Below are 10,680 nucleotides of genomic sequence, written 5' to 3' on the forward strand. Positions count from 1 at the left end.
CAACCCCTCTCTGTCACAGCCCATACAGCCCACCTGTTAACCCCTCTCTGTCACTGCCAATAGCAAATTGATGATCATTTTATTAGCTGTATTTGTAAAATAGAATGAATAGTATACATGATTTCAGGTTTGATAAAACACTCAACCTGAGGCTTTGCCAACCCATCAACTATTGGCATTTTTTGGGCAAATGTTTCATATTCAAATGAATTATTTATCTCGTTCACAGTGTTACCATCAGCTGCAGACACAGTGTTACCCATCAGCTGTCAGACACAGTGTACCCATCAGCTGTCGTTCACAGTGTTACCCATCAGCAGTGTCGTTCACAGTGTTACCCATCAGCTGTCAACACAGTGTTACCATCAGCTGTCAGACACAGTGTTACCCATCAGCTGTCAACACATTTACCCATCAGCTGTCGTTCACAGTGTTACCCATCAGCTGTCAGACACAGTTTACCCAACAAGCTGTCGTTCACAGTGTTACCCATCAGCTGTCAGACACAGTGTTACCATCACTGTCGTTCACATGTGTTACCCATCAGCTGTCGTTCACAGTGTTACCATCAGCTGTCGTTCACATGTTACCATCAGCTGTCAGACACAGTGTTACCCATCAGCTGTCGTCACAGTGTTACCCATCAGCTGTCGTTCACAGTGTACCCATCAGCTGTCAGACACAGTGTTAACCATCAGCTGTCAGACACAGTGTTACCCATCAGCTGTCGTTCACAGTGTTACCCATCAGCTTCTTCACAGTGTTACCCATCAGCTGTCGTTCACATGTTACCATCAGCTGTCAGACACAGTGTTACCATCAGCTGTCAGACACAGCTGTTACCCATAGCTGTCGTTCACAGTGTTACCCATCAGCTGTCGTTCACAGTGTTACCCATCAGCTGTCTCAAGACACAGTGTTACCCATCAGCTGTCAGACACAGTGTTACCCATCAGCTGTCAGACACAGTTTACCCATCAGCTGTCGTTCACAGTGTTACCATCAGCTGTTCAGTGTTACCCATCAGCTGTCAGACACAGTGTTACCATCAGCTGTCGTTCACATGTTACCCATCAGCTGTCAGACACAGTGTTACCATCAGCTGTCGTTCACAGTGTTACCCATCACTGTCGTTCACAGTGTTACCATCAGCTGTCGTTCACAGTGCTTACCCATCAGCGTCAGACACAGTGTCATACCCATCAGCTGTCGTTCACAGTGTACCCATCAGCTTTCAGACACAGTGTTACCCATCAGCTGTCGTTCACAGTGTTACCCATCAGCTTGCGTTCACAGTGTTACCATCAGCTGTCAGACACAGTGTTACCATCAGCTGTCAGACACAGTTACCCATCAGCTGTCAGACACAGTGTTACCACAGCTCGTATCACTGTTCCCATCACTGTCGTTCACAGTGTACCCATCAGCTGCGTCACAGTGTTACCCATCAGCTGTCAGACACAGTGTTACCCATCAAGCTGTCTACACAGTTGTACCCATCAGCTGTCAGACACAGTGTTACCATCAGCTGTCGTTCACACAGTGTTACCCAAGTCACTGTCAGACACAGTTACCCATCAGCTGTCAGACACAGAATGTTTACCCACACTGTCTTCACAGTGTACCCATCACTGTGTGTCTGACAGCTGATGGGTAACACTGTGAACGAGATAAATAATTCATTTGAATATGAAACATTTGCCCAAAAAATGCCAATAGTTGATGGGTTGGCAAAGCCTCAGGTTGAGTGTTTTATCAAACCTGAAACATCAGTATTACTATTCATTCTATTTTACAAATACAGCTCAATAAAATGATCATCAATTTGCTATTGGCAGTGACAGAGAGGGGTTAACAGGTGGGCTGTAATGGGCTGTGACAGAGAGGGGTTGACAGATGGACTGTGACAGTGAGAGGGGTTAAGAGTAGAGGATATTTGTCTCGTGTGTGAGTTATGACCAGAGTAACAGAGTATCCTAATGCACATGTAAAAACTTCCAAGACTAGAAAAGACTGAGACTTTGATTCAAATCTCAGTTCCAAAATAGTGCAAGTACAACGGTGAACAAGGACTGTGTGGTTTGAGCATGTCTCCGGTACAGCGGACATGTTCCCGCTCATGGACATCAGTCAGACCAGGAGGAGACACAACGCTTCCCAAACGGCATCCTATTCCCTATACAGTGTACTACGTTTCCTATGGGCCCTGGTCAAAAGTAGTACACTAAATAGGAAATATGGTGCAATTTGGAACGCAGGCGGTCTCCTCCTGGTCTGAATTAACGCTCATTACCAAAGCCAACGGGCCAGTGGGGGGGGGAGGTACAGAGGTTACCATGGCAGATTGTTGTAAACAACAAGATTGATCCTGCTTTCCAGGAAGTGACCCGGTGACCCTGGTCTGACCTGTGGCGACGTGATTGGAGGGGGAGATTTAGTTGCTTTCTCATGCCGTACCTACGTCCTCCGACTGAAACCTAACCTGCGGTAAACGACTGCCTGACTAATTCAAAACAGAGAGACCCAACTTAGAAAACTATTAAGGTATAAACAGCATTTCATAGCATCACCAGATGTTTAACCTTAATGTACATTAAAGTCAAAAAGGTCTCTATTTTATTTTTTTATAATGCCTTGGAAGGCTGGACCAACGTGTTGTCTGTGGGCTCCAAAGGACAGAATGGAGAGCAGGGTCGGGTCCAGTGTGGGGTGGCGGGAGCAAGGATGGGGCCAGTGTGGGGTGGGGGGCAGCAGGGTCGGGTCAGTGTGGGGTGGGGGGGAGCAGGGTCGGGTCAGTGTGGGTGGGGGGGAGCAGGTCGGGTCAGGTGGTGGGAGCAGGGTGGGCCAGTGTGGGGTCGGGGGCGGCAGCGGGTCGGGTCAGTGTGGGGTGGGGGGAGCAGGGTCGGCATGTCAGTGTGGGGTGGGGGGAGCAGGTGGGCAGTGTGGGGTGGAGCAGGTCGGGCCAGTGGTGGGGTGGGGGGGAGCAGGGTCGGGCAGTGGGTGGGTGGGGGGGAGCAGGGCCGGCAGTGGTGTGGTAGTGGGGGGGAGCAGGGATCGGGGCGCATTGGGGTGGGGGGGGAGTCAGGGTGCGGGGCCAGTGTTGGGGTGGGGGGGAGCAGGGTCGGGTCAAGTGTGGGGTGGGGGGGAGCCAGGGTCGGGTCAGTGTGGGGTGGGGGGAAGCGGGTCGGCGCCAGTGTGGGGTGGGGGAGCAGGGTCGGGTCAGTGTGGGCTTTGGGGGGGGTCAGGGTAGGGCCAGTGTTGGGGTGGGGAGCAAGAGCGGCAGTTGTGGGGTGGGGGGGGGCAAGGGTCGGGCCAGTGGTGGGGTGGGGGGGAGCAGGGTCAGGGCAGTGTTGAGGGTGGGGGGGAGTGCAAGGGTTCGGGCCAGTGGTGGGTAGGGGGAAGCAGGGGTCGGGCCAGTGTGGGGTGGGGAGCAGGGTCGGCAGTGTGGGGTGGGGGGAGCAGGGTCGGGTTCAGTGTGGGCGGTGGGGGGGGAGCAAGCGGTCGGGCCAGTGTGGGGGTGGGGGGGGAAGCACGGGTCGCGCGGGCGCGCAACGGCATCCCCTTCCCTGCCCCTGCGCCTGGCCCCGCGCCCCCCTCTCCCCCCCGCGCCCCTGCTCTCCCCTCCCCGCCCCCGGGCACATAGTGTATCCATTAAACCGGGCCCATCGTGGTCCTCCCATCGCAACCAGGGCCCTTAAGTGTACTATATCGCCCGGGCCTCGTGTTCCTCTCGCCGGGGCCCCTCGTGTAGTCCATTCGCCCGGCGCGGCCATAGTGTTACATTAGCCCGGGCCCTCGTGTCTCTCTGCCCCCTGCAGGGCTACGTGTCTCCAATTGAACAGGGCTAGGTGTATCTTAGCAGGGCCCTAAAAGTGTACTTCCACATAAGGACAAGGGTCCTAGTGTACTAACTTAGACCAAGGGCATAGTGTTACTAAATATAGACGCAGGGGCATAGTGGTAATACATTAGACCAAGGCCCATAGTGGTTAGCTATAGACCAGGGCCGGTGTACTAAATTAGACAAGGGCCCTTAGTGTAACTACATTAGACCAGGGCTAGTGTACTACTAATACGACAGGGCCATAGTGTACTAATTAGACGAAGGGGCTTAGTTGTTACTACATTAGAACTAGGTGCGCTCATAGTGTACTACATTTAGACCAGCGCCCATAGTGTCTAGGCATTAGACCTAGGGGCCCATAGTGGTGATATATAGACAGGCTCCTAGTGTACTACTATGACAGGCATGTGTAATATATAGACCAGGGTCATAGTGTACTACAATTTAGACAGGGCCCATAGTGTATACTATATGACAGGGCATAGTGGTTATACTATAGACAGGGCCTTAGTGTATACATTAGACCACGGGCCCATAGTGTACTAACTATAGACCAGGGCCATAGTGGTAATATTAGCAGGGCACATAGTGTAACTGGACATTAGCGCAGGGCATAGTGGTTAGCTACTAATGCCAGGGCCAATAGTGTACTATAGTAGAACGGGGCTATAGTGTCTACTATAGACAGGGCCCATAAGTGTACTATATGACAGGCAGCCTATAGTGTACTACTATAGACCGGGCCGCATAGTTGTATCTTATCGAACAGGGCCCATAGTGTACTACTATAGTACCATGGGCCATAGGTGTGAGCTTAATTAGAGACCAGGGCATGTGTAGCTACTATATACAGGGCCCATTAGTGTATACTATACGACAGGGCCCATAGTGGTACTAGCCTATAAGTCAGGGCATAGAGTACTAATTAGACAGGGCATAGTGTACCTATAGACGCGAGCCATAGTGTACTACATTAGACAGGGCATAGTGTTATTAGACAGGGCTGTATTGTTCTGTAGTGTTGAACGGGGCGTAGCTCGGCTTGTTTCCACAGTTCTACTGATAACAACATTAGACCAGGGCTGTAGGTCTGTAGTGTTGAACGGGGGACATAGTGTAGCTACAATTAACCAGGGGCTGTGGTTCTGTAGTGTTGAATCCGGGGCGTTAGCTCGGCTGTTCCACAGTTCTACTGATTAACCATGCTTTGGTCTTTAAACTTTCAATTCTCCTTATTTTAACATGGATTTTGGGTGTGTGTGTGTGGTGTGTGTGTGTGTGTGTGTGTGTGTGTGTGTGTGTGTGTGTGTGTGTTGTGTGTGTGTGTGTGTGTGTGTGTGTGTGTGTTGTGGGTGGGGTGGGTGGGTGGGTGGGTGGGTGGGGTGTGTGTGGGTGGGTGGGTGGGGTGTGTGTGGTGTGTAAAACGCCTTATCAGTGGTTTTAACAAGTTTGTTTTACGGGCGTGTTTAACAGAGGGCACAACCAGTATGGATGACCTCACACACACACTCACCACACACACACACAACACCAACCCACCACACATGTCACCACACACACAACATCACACACACAACACACACCTCCTCACCGTTGTGTATACTGCGGGTGTTGGTTTGGATTTTGGTTTCACAGTGGATTTAAACCTTTTTATAGTCGTGTGGACTGACCGTCAATAGTTAGTTTTGAAAACACACACACCACCACACACACACAGCACACACACACAAGCACCCCCACACAACACACTACACACACACACACACACCACACAATCCACACACACACACACACACATTGTGATGTGGTTCCACAACACAACACACAACCCACACACAACACACACACACACTCTCATCTACGCGTTGTGTATCCATGCAGGGGTTGTTGTTGGCATTTGGTTTCACAGTGGTTTAAACTTTTTATCAGTGGTGTGGGAGGATCCAGTATTGACTGGTGATAGTGTGAAACAATGTTGCTACGGCCTTGAGGACGACGCTAGCTGATTAGCTGGAAGGAATGTGTTGTTGAGGAAGCTTAGCAAGCTAACGTAGCTGTCATAACTAGAGCCGTTCATGGTGTATCCTAGAACGTAACTCATTATCTAACCAGAAAGCTAACTCCTAGCACTAGGATGAATTTCTTATACTATATCCTAAACACATAAAGCTATCTAGTGCTAGCATGAGCTAACTCCTAGTGCTGAAAGCCATAAAGTGAACTCATAGTGCTAGCCATAAAAGCTAACTCCTAGTGCTTTAGCCCTCAAGATAACTCTAGTGTTAGCATAAGTGAACTCCTAGTGCTAGCCCATAAAGTAACTCTAGTGCTAAGCCTAAGTTAACTTATATGCTAGCCCATAAAGCTAACTCTATATCTAGCCATAAAGCTTACTCCTAAGTTCTAGCCTTAAAGCTACTCTAGGTGCTAGCACCATAAAGTTTAACTATAATGGCTAGCCCATAAAGTGAACTTCTAGGTGCTACGCCCATAAAGCTATCTGCTGTGTAGCATAAGCTTAACTCCTAGTGCTAGCCATAAAGCTAACTCATAGTTCTAATGCCCATAAAGCTAATCTGGTGTTTTAGCCCATCAAGTGCTAACTCTAGTCTAGCCCATAAAGTGAATCCTAGTGTAGCCCTCAAGCTAAACTCTAGTGGCTAGCCCATTAAGCTATCCTATGTGCTTAACCATCAAGCTGAACTCCTACGTGCTAGCCATAAAGTGAATCCTAGTGGCTAGCATAAAGCTAACTTAGTGCTAGCCATTAAAGCTAAATTAGTGCTAGCCCTCAAGCAAATATAGTGATAGCCTATAAAGCTAACTCCTAGTGCTAGCATCAAGCTAACTCTAGTGCTAGCCCGATAAAGCTAACTCCTAGTGTAGCCATTTAAAGCTAACTCTAGTGCTAGCCATCAAGCTAACGGGCTAGTGCTAGCGCCATAAAAGTGAACTCTAGTGCTAGCCCGATAATGCATCATCTAGTGTAGGCGCCATAACATTTAACTCCTAGTGCTAGCCCATCAAGCTAACTCCTAGTGCTAGCCATAAGCTATCTAGTGCTTGCCCATCAAGCAATCCTAAGTGCTAGCCCATCAACGCTAATCCTAGTGGTAGGCCCATAAAGCTAACTCCTAGTGCTAGTTCCATCAAGTAACTCTAGTGCTAGCATCAAGCTGAACTCCTAGTGTAGCCCATCAAGCTACTTCTAGTGCTAGCCATTAAAGTTTGAATCTGCCTACAATATCCATGGACTTGATGTTTAGTGTGGCTGGATAACAAAGGCTGCTACGTGAGCGGCCGGCAGCATTTTGGGGTGGAAGTAAGCATCATAAAGTCATGTAAATGGATGGTCATGATCGCAGGATGGATCTCCACGGTTAAGCTGTTATTCTACATTGTGATTGGTCAGAGGGGGTTTTGTTTGATAGAATTGTTGGGCGATACGTGAGACGCAGAGAGAGAGGCAAAAGCACAACGCCACAGAAGATAAAGGGGGTCAAAAGGTCGAGACACACTTTTTTTTTGGAGCTGATAAAAAAACAGACTCAACTTGTACTGGTCATACGAAGGCATGAGAAAGATCGATTGGTTAGTCAGTGGTGGGGAACACAAATGAGAAGGTAGAGTGGTTGTAGGGTGGAGAACACAACTGAAGAATGATAGAGTGGTTAGTCAGTGGTGGGAACACAACGCTCGAGTAATGATCAGATTGGTTAGTCAGTGGGTCAGGCAAACATGAGAATGATGCAGAGTGGTAGGTCAGTGGTGGGAACACAACATGAGAATGATCAGAGTGGTTAGTCAGTTGGTGGAGCAAACAACATGAGAGCATCAGAGTGGTTAGTGCGAGTGGTGGGAACACAAAATGAGAATGATAGGGGTTGGTTAGTCAGTGGGTCAGCGAACACAACATGAGAAGGATCAGAGTTGGTTAGTAGTGGTCAGGAACACAACATAGAGAATGATCGAAGTGGTTGTGCAGTGGTTTTCAGGAAACCAAATGAGATGATCCGAGTGGTTTAGGGTCAGTGGTCAGGAAACAATGAGAAGGATAGAGTGGTTTTTGTCAGTGGGTGGGAACCACAACATGCGAAATGATGCGATTGGGGTTAGTCGTGGTGGAGAACCACATGAGCACGATCAGAGTGGATTAGTCGCTGGTTCAGGAACACAACATGAGACGATCAGAGTGGTTAGGTAGTGGTTTTGGAGAACACAATGAGAATATCAGAGTGTTGTCAGTGGTGGAGAAACACATCACTAACACTAACACTCCGGAGTCAATCACAACCTTCGGAGACACCTGAAACCCACGTTTTAAGGAATACCTAGGATAGGGATAGTATCCTTCTAACGCCCCCCGCGCTCCCCCTTAAAAGATTTGATGCACTATTGTAAAGTGGTGTTCTATGGATGTATAAGGTGAATGCTCTAATTTTGTAAGTCGGCTCTGGGATAAGAGGTCTGCTAAATGATTAAATGTCAATGGTAAGACATGAGAATGATCAGAGTGGTTAGTCAGTGGTGGGAACACAACATGAGCATGGATCAGGAATTGGTTCAGTCAGTGGGTGGAAGAACACAACATGAGAACGATCAGAGTGGGTTAGTCAGTGGTTGGAGAACACAACATGAGAACGATCAGATTTGGTTTAGTCGTGGGTCAGGAACAAACATGAGAACGATCAGAGTGGTTGAGTCAGTGGTAGGAGCACACATGAAGAATGATCAGATTGGTTAGTCAGTGGTGGGAAACAACATGAGAATGATCAGAGTGGTTAGTCTAGTGTGGGGACACAACATGAAGAACGATCAGAGTGGTTTTAGTCAGTGGGTTGGAGAACACAAATGAGGAAATGATAGATTGGTTAGTCAGTGGTGAGAACACAACATGCAGACGTCAGAGTGGGTTAGTCAGTGTGGAGAACACACATGAGACGATCAGAGTGGTTAGTCAGTGGTGGAGAACAACATGGAGAATGTCAGATTGTAGTCAGTGGGTGGGAGAACACAACCTGAGAACTGATCATAGTGGTTAGTCAGTGGTGGAGAACACAACATGGAAGATCAGCAGTGGTTAGTTAGTGGTGGAGAACAACATGAGAACGATTCAAGAGTGGTCTTCAGTGGTGGGGGGAACCAATGAGAAGATCAGAGGGTGGTTAGTCAGTGGTGGAGAAAAAAGAGAATGATCAGAGGTGGTTAGTCAGTGGTGGAGCACACAAATGAGAATGATCCGAGTGGGTTAGTCGTGGTGGAGAAAGACTGAGAATGATCAGAGTGGTTTAGTCAGTGGTGGGGAAAACATGAGCGAATGATCAGAGTGGTTTAGTCAGTGTGCAGGTTAACACACATGAGAATGTGCAGAGTGGTTTAGTCAGGGTGGGGAAGCACAACTGATGAATGATCAGAGTGGGTTAGTCAGCTGGTCAGGAAAACAACATGGAATGAATAGTGAGTGGTTAGTCGTGGTGGGGAACAAAATGATGAAGATTCAGATTTGGTTAGTCAGTGGTGGAGAACACAACATGAGAAACAATCGATTGGTTGTCATGTGGAGAAACAACATGAGAATGATAGATTGGTTAGTATGGTGGTGGAGAACACAACATGAGAAGGTTCAGAGTGGTTAGTCAGTGGTGGGAACACAGCATGAGAATGATCAGAGTGGTTAGTCAGTTGGTGGAGAACACAGACTGAGAATGATCAGATTGGTTGTCAGTGGTCGGAACAAAATGAGATGATCAGAGTGGTTAGTTCAGTGGGTGGGGAACACACATGAGAAGGATCAGATTTGGTTAGTCAGTGGTGCGGGAAACATGAGAAGATAGAGTGGTTAGTCAGTGGTGCGAGAACCCAACATGAAGAGGATAGTTGGTTAGTCAGTGGCAGGAAACAACATGAGAAGGATAGAGTGGTTAGTCAGTGGGTGGAGAACACAACATGAGAAGGATCAGTTGTTAGTCAGTGGGTGGGGAAGCACAATGAGAGATCAGAGTGGTTAGTCCGGTGGTGGAGAACACAACATGAGAAGATCAGATTGGTTGTCAGTGGTCAGTGAACACAATGAGAACGATCAGATTGGCTATTGTCATGTGGTCAGGAACACAAATGAGATGATCAGATTGGTTAGTTAGTTTGGGTCAGGAACACAACATGAGAAGATCAGAGTGGTTAGTCAGTGGTGGGGAACGACACTGAGAATGATCAGATTGGTTAGTCAGTGGTCAGGAACAACAACATGAGAGGTGATCAAGGATTGGTTAAGTCAGTCGGTTCAGGAACACAACATTGTCATCAGAATTGGGGGATGAGGATTAAGAAATTAGGAACGGGGGTATGGGGGGGGGAGAGACTCGTAAATGACTGAAAACAACCTGAAGAGAGAGAGAATGTTGTGTGTGTGTGTGGTGTTGTGTGTGTGTGTGTGTGTGTGTGTGTTGTGTGTGTGGTGTGTGTGTGTGTGTGTGTGTGTGTGTGTTTGTGTGTGGTGTGTGTGTGTGATGTGTGTGTGTGTGTGTGTGTGTCGGTGCTCTTCCGTTTCACATTTGGAAGAGCTTTCTAAGTGGCCAGGCAAGGTGGGCGGGTTGAAAGAGATCGAGGGAACACTTGGTTCTCCTCCTTCCTCTCCTTTTCACTCCATGGGTGTTATGTCCCAGATTTTCCCTCTCCTCTCCTTCTTCATCCTCTCACTCTGCCTTCTTCCCCTTCGTCCTCCCCTCTCACCTCTCGTGGGTGGTCGAGAATACGCCCCTCCTCCCTTTTCTCCTCCTTCTTTTTCCTGGTCGTCTGTTCTGTACCTCATACTCTTGGTTCACTCAAGTTTAAAGGAG

At 48.4% G+C, this 10,680-nt stretch overlaps 1 protein-coding gene across 1 annotated transcript in view; it reads right to left on the reverse strand.

The window, feature by feature from the left end:
- Positions 1-10,680, reverse strand: part of mapkap1 (MAPK associated protein 1) — a 152,153-nt gene that overhangs the window by 47,952 nt on the left and 93,521 nt on the right.

This window comes from Salvelinus sp. IW2-2015, unplaced genomic scaffold (genome assembly GCF_002910315.2).
Source record: "Salvelinus sp. IW2-2015 unplaced genomic scaffold, ASM291031v2 Un_scaffold1436, whole genome shotgun sequence".
NCBI classification, from domain to species: Eukaryota; Metazoa; Chordata; class Actinopteri; order Salmoniformes; family Salmonidae; genus Salvelinus; species Salvelinus sp. IW2-2015.